The following is a 6715-nucleotide window of genomic DNA, read 5'->3' on the forward strand; positions in this document are numbered from 1 at the left end:
ATTGGGAAAACACATCTATTCAAAATACAAAACACATTGGGTGATTGAAAACACTTAGACACACACCTGAAAAATCTTACTTACAAAACTGAACACCAATCAGCCAGCCATAAATAGGCCTCAGTTGAGCCATTTTGAGAACTTTGCAAGCATGGAGGCAGGGAGAGCAAGAGGTAGAGGAAGACAAAGAGAGAGTGGAGTAGGACGTGGTCGAAGAGGCTATGCACGGAACAGTATTTCAGATGATATTAGAGCAACTTTGGTGGATCATGTGACAAATCATGGCCTGACAATGAGGGAAGCTGGGCAGAGAGTCCACCCACAACTAAGCCGGTTCACAGTTGCATCCATCATAAGGACATTCAGACTGGAAAACAGGTATGTCCTCAACTCTCTACCCCAGACTGTATTCTATTCTGACCATTTCTAAACCCTATTTTTTCCGCTTGGAGATGGCACGTATATGACCGCCAACCACATGCCCGCACGCCTCTTCTACAGGCAATGGAAGAGGCATGCGGAGACATTGAGGTAAGGTCCATGGATGGATTCGGCACACAAGGCGATATTTTCCCCGTTGCTTAGCAGGAGAAAATATCGCTTGTGATGTTGATGAGATCCCGTGGCCAGACCCAAACAGACGGCAGGATCCATAATTCCACCCACACACAATTGGCCTGTTTTTCATTTACAGTAGTGTATTTTTGGTTTTATTTTTGCATTACTGCATTTACTGTACTGTACTGTAAAGTGTAGTACTGTGATGTACAGTATTGAGGTGATGTCATTTGTAACCTTTCGGTACTTTCATTTTTGGTTGTTGTGAAAACCTTTGTTGGAGAAGAAACATAACAAAAACTGTAAGTGTTGCATTGAGCTTCACAGAATGATAACTGATGAACTGAATAAAAACAGTGAACATTAAAGACTGCAGTGTTTTATATAAAGTACACTAGTGTGTTGCTGCTAATCTGAAAGTGTATTCATATGATGCAAGTGTGTATCATTTTGCCATCAGAGTGAGATTTTGACAAAGGATTGTTAGGTTTTGATAGCAGAGTTTCAATTCGACATAGATGTGAATGGTTTACTTTCCAGTGTTGTGTCTTGTGTGCTTGTGTGTAAAGTTTTGACACAATGAGCCGAAGTGTTGCAAAAAGTGTTCAAGCAATGGACAAAAACTGTAAGTAAAACTTTAAAATTCTAAATTCTAAAGCAGCCCCCCGACCAGGCAAATAGTGCAAAAAACAGTATGCAAGCGGTGGCGAGGAACCCAAAACTCTAATCGAGAAAAAAAAACTCAGGAGAACCCAGGCCCAACCAGGGGATTCCAGTTCCCCTCTGGCAAAAGCTGCTGCCTCTGCACAAGCTCCAGAGAGCTTGCACAACAAGGCTAAATAAAATAAATAAACTTACTAATAAGGTAAATTATAGTTTAAGATTATCATTCAAAGTCTAATAGCATTTGAAATTTTGTGGTGAAGACATGTCAGGTGACCGCATCCTTCTTTATCCAGCTCTATCATCTCAGCTCTTGTCAGGTCGCCGCTTCCCATTCTCCGCTCTACCATCAGGTCAGGCCATGAAGACGTGTCAGGTGACCGCGTCCTTCTTTATCCAGCTCTATCATCTCAGCTCTTGTCAGGTCCCCACTTCCCATTCTCCGCTCTACCATCAGGTCAGGCCATGACCTTTACAGTTTTTTTCAACTGCTTACACACTGTAGCGAGGAAGGAGGGACGAGAGCCGTGTGGCAGGAAGGCGGGGCCGGTGGCGTGAGTGATAATGAGTATCAGCTGTACGCGCACCGGTCCCGCATGCCTCACGGGGAGCTAGGGAGCATAAGAGGACGAGCGACGAGACTGCCGAGGAGAGAGGACCGGGCCCGGAAACTGTTAAGTTTTATTTATGTTTGTGTGGCTGTCAGTCGACCGTGAGGTGGCTGCCGGCCTTTTACTTCCGTGTTATTGTTTGTTTATTTTTTATTAAAGTTTAGTGTTTAAATGTTCGCCGGTTCCCGCCTCCTTACTTCCCCACGGCTCTCGTCCCGCCTTCCTCGCTACACACACATTTTCAAAAAGCTGCCTCTTTTTTTCAAAACTTTACACACAAATCCAAGAATTGCACACACAAAATGCAAAATGCCTCACATCTCTTTCAAAATGAAGCACTACATTAAAAATATCACAAACACATTTCAAAAGCAAACATTTGTCTTCTGTTGCAAACACTTTTACCGTAATGTTATATTTTGGGATATATCATGTACACACAGTTATTCAAAACCTAAAGCTCTTAGTTCATGAGCTCCTCTGTACATTTCTGTACATGATTGAAAGAAATTGGCAGAGAGATGTTTAAAATTCACTGTAAAAACAAAAGCCAAACTTTTTATTTCTTGTGTTTATTTATGTTTTTGCTGGTTGTGAATACAGTATTACTGTACACGGTACGGAAAAAAAAAAATTCTGGAGGACACGATGTATTGTTGAGGGAAAATTGAGGCATCATTACAGTAAGCATATGGTTGCGTATATTTCACGAATTCTAAAAGCATTATTGGCCAAAACCAAATTCACGATAGCCGTCTCTTGCTCTTCAGTGAACATGAAACCTTCGCCTTTCCACTCTGTAGAAGATTCATGAACAGTGTGAGTATGTGCCATAAACTGTAGCATAATATACTATTTTATACAATATGGTCAGAATGTCTTCTTACAGTAGGCTGTACTGCTGTACAGTGTGATACCTCACCAGACTGTGACCAATGCAGTGCACAGTAGTAAATGAATGCAAGGGTACTACTGTAAAATACTGTATATGTATTATAGCCTACTGTTTGTGTACATTAGATCATGTGTACATAACAGTAGATTGTTACATACCTGTTCTCATTTCTAAAAGTTCAAATTATACCTGCCATTGTAAATCGACTCAAATTGGGCTGGACTCTCTGTACAGCCTCTCTTGTTGTTACAGTAAACCGTGGTTTATCACATGATCAATGACTCATTCAAGACCACACTTCTTGTTCCTCGTCTTCCTCCTCTTCTTCCGACTCGTCCTCTAATTCGAACTCTGCCTCGTCCTCTGGCTCTCCCTCCAACTCCCCTTACTCTGTCTACATTGTTTGCATCCATTGTTCAAAACCTATAACTTGACCCTTGGCCTATTTATAGGCCTCTTCTAAAGTCATGATTGGTTGGTGTTAAGTAAAGCAATGTGTGTTTGCACATGTGAGGAGTTAGTGTGAGGCACTGAAGAATTAGTGTGGCATTTTGATTGGTTGTGTTTGAAAAAGGAAATCAATATACTTCCTGTAAGATTTTTGTGTGTTACATAGAGAATTGTGTGTTGTGTTTTGCAAAAAGTGATTTATGAAACTAAAAACTGAGTCAAAGGTCGAGAATTAGTGTATGGTTTTGCCGATTTGGTGTGTGGTTCTGGTGTTTGAGTGTCAGGTTTCAGAAATTGTGTGACAAGTAAACATTTTGTGTGTAAGCAGTTGAAAAAAACTGTAATCCATTAAGGATTAAATACTGTGTCAAAGCTGACAAGCACTTTTTAATACTTTTTATTGGTTAGATGTTTGCAAAACCCAGTGACAAACATGAAGGGTGACTAATAATAATGATTTATGGCACAACAAAAATCACAATTCGGAGATACGAGGTTTCAGTAGGACAGCAGCGATATGCAAAAACATTTGTGTCCTATAAAAGTATATAAAAGTAGTTATGATTACATTCAACAACTAAGTTGAACTTACCCATTGATGCCAACTTTAACCATGATGCCTGATTTGGTCTTGTCCTCTGCAGAAATAAAAAAATTGGATCATTATTTGATACTACACATTTTAAATGTATAGAAATGTATTGCATCACTGTGAATTTGGAGCACAACCTTTTACGATATTATCGAATGCACAGTATTAACACAATCTCATTAACTACGGTTATTAATATCATGATCATTGTATAAAACATATTTTCACATTTGGCTAAAAGATGCAGGAAATTACTAACCACTGACCACACACAGATAAATCAACACCAACGTACGTTTACTCAAACTTTGTGGGCAGGCATCTTTCACCAATCTATTTCATGCTGGTCTTGTGATTGAGACTCAGATAGGGATCTTGGGGTGATTCAGCTTCTTAGCATACATGTTTTTTTTTTTTGGGAAGACTCCCTTCCTTGCGCCCACACTTGTCAGTTGAGAGTGTGAGAGGGGTCTCTGTGCTCGAGGTAAACCTGGTAACATCTGTGCGCGGGTGGGAAGAGAAAGTGTACAACGGTGCAGTCACTCTGATGGGGAGCAATGCATCACAGACTCCATATGAAGTGGCCAAGTAGCACACTCCGCTTGGAAAGGCTGGGGTGCTTTTCTCAGTTGGTGTTAAAAGCTGTGGATATGGCTCTGTGGTACAACAGCTGAGGCTGGAGGATGGATGATGCTTGACTGAATTATATCAGTCCTGAATTAAACAGTCCCCCTCCTTGCCAGGGGAAAGTGGAAATGTGTGTCTCTGTTACATGTAATTCTTGTTTATCAATCAAAACCCATGTTTCACTGAGTGCAAAGGTTCACTAAGTCTTTGAAACTCTTGGAAGGGGCGACATAAAGAGGTAAAAGAGTTAAGAGCGGAGGAACAGACTCAGGCTTTATGCTCATATATTATTCTAATCTCTGAGGGCTGGTCCAACATAAGCAACACGGGGGGATTGGCCATCCCTTCAATCAGCTTCAGATCAGTGCTCGCCTTGTTTGTGCCGTCACCATTAAACTTGTCATTAAGTTTGCAAAGTCTGAAAAAATATGCAGAGGCTGAAACACATATATTTTTCTTTGGGAGGAAAAAAGGTCAAATCCTGCATTTATGAAACTGCTTCTGCATCTCCTAAAATCATCTCAACATGCTTGTTATGCATATCTTGAATTTTGGACTGTTTTCAGCATGGACTTGCCAATTTGGCTTAGCGCAAAGTTGTTCATGTCAAAAATTGGCGCAGCCCTTCTTTTCAATACTAAAACACTTAAAGGGATACTTCACCCAAAAATAAAAATTCTGTCATCATTTACTCACCTTCGAGTTCCAAATCTGTATAAATTTCTTTGTTCTGATGAACAGAGAAAGATATTTGGAATAATGCTTATAACCAAACAGATCTCAACACCCATTGTCTACAATATTATTATTACTGGCATAAACATTAATAAGCATTAAAGTTGTAAGCCATTTCTCATAAACCACAAAGAAAAACCTCAAGAAATAAATGCTTGCGAATACAAACTGACTTAAGGGATGTGTTCATCCAAGTAAAAACAGAAAATGCTCTATTTGAAAATACGTTTCGGTAAATTCACTGAAGTGCTTTTCAGAAAATGGTTGTTTTTTCAGGTGTGTATACAGCTATTTTGAAGGCTTGGCTCTGATCTGTCTAAAAGGGAAAGGTCAGGTCAGCAATAGATGAAGGGTGGTCTCACCTTCATTTGCATCAGATAAATATCCTCCAGCTGGGGACGCTGGTGAACAAAGGCCACCCATCATTTCGCATCAGCTGGCATGACAAGCGCAATGTTTTCTAGCAGAGGGGATTTTGGGGACACTGAAACGTTAGTGTGCTGCCTGGAACGGAAAAGTACAAGTCTTTTTTCAAGACTTGCTCCCTAGAAGGGGTGAAATAGACGTGGACTCACATGGGGTCCAAAATAACCATCTGTGACATTTCGTAAATCAAACTGCTTTATGTACAGTAACGTGGTAAAAATATTACGTTTGCAAATCTGAAGACGAATTCTTCTTCTGTCTTGGATAACGCTATGGCGAGGAAGGCGGGACGGGAGCAGTGGGGCGGGGCCAGTGGCGTGAGTGATAATGGGGTTCAATAAAAGGAAGAAAAAGTAGGCCGGCAGCCCCTCACAGACGACTGCTGGCCACACAAACATAAACACATACACAAAACTTAACATATGTCCGGGCCCGGTCCTCTCTCGTCGGCAGTCCCGTCGATTCCTCCCTTTATGCTCCCAATCTCCTCCGTGGGCGATGCGGGACCGGCGCACGCACAGCTGATTTCCATTATCACTCACGCCACCAGCCCCGCCCCACGGCTCCCGTCCCGCCTTCCTCACCACAAACGCATTGCAAGGTGAGTAAGGGAACAGCTAATTCAACCCGTAGCCAGTAGTTCGAACGACCCACCCCTCACTGTCAAAGTTCCAGAATTTAAATCAGTTTTTTTGTGAATTTTTGTAATGAAAATGTGTCCTTTTAAATAACTGCCAATAATTAGGATCATGGGCGTCGGAAGCACACAAAATATTACTGCAAAAACGACTTTATTTTAACAGCAGCTTCAGTGGCGCAGTAAGACGTACAAGTACTATTAGCTTTGGTGCTATCAATCAGGTTCGAATCCACCTTTCGCCAAACTAACTTATACATTTTCACATCACATATCATATGTACAGGCATTTATTTTTCAACAACGTACGGTAACATTTTCGTTTTTATTTTGGGCATGTTTTTCGACGCATGATCTCACAGCATGCCATTGTCAACTTTAGTCATATAAAATCATTTCCCAAAAACAAAACTGTTGACAGTGAAAATACCGGGTGGCTAATGTAACAGAGACCAGTGAGAGAGAGCTGTGCAAGTAAACCTGACTCCTCGACTTCAAGGATTGCTCTATCTACAGTGCTC

This window comes from Triplophysa rosa, linkage group LG8, assembly GCF_024868665.1.
Source record: "Triplophysa rosa linkage group LG8, Trosa_1v2, whole genome shotgun sequence".
In the NCBI taxonomy this organism is placed as follows: domain Eukaryota; kingdom Metazoa; phylum Chordata; class Actinopteri; order Cypriniformes; family Nemacheilidae; genus Triplophysa; species Triplophysa rosa.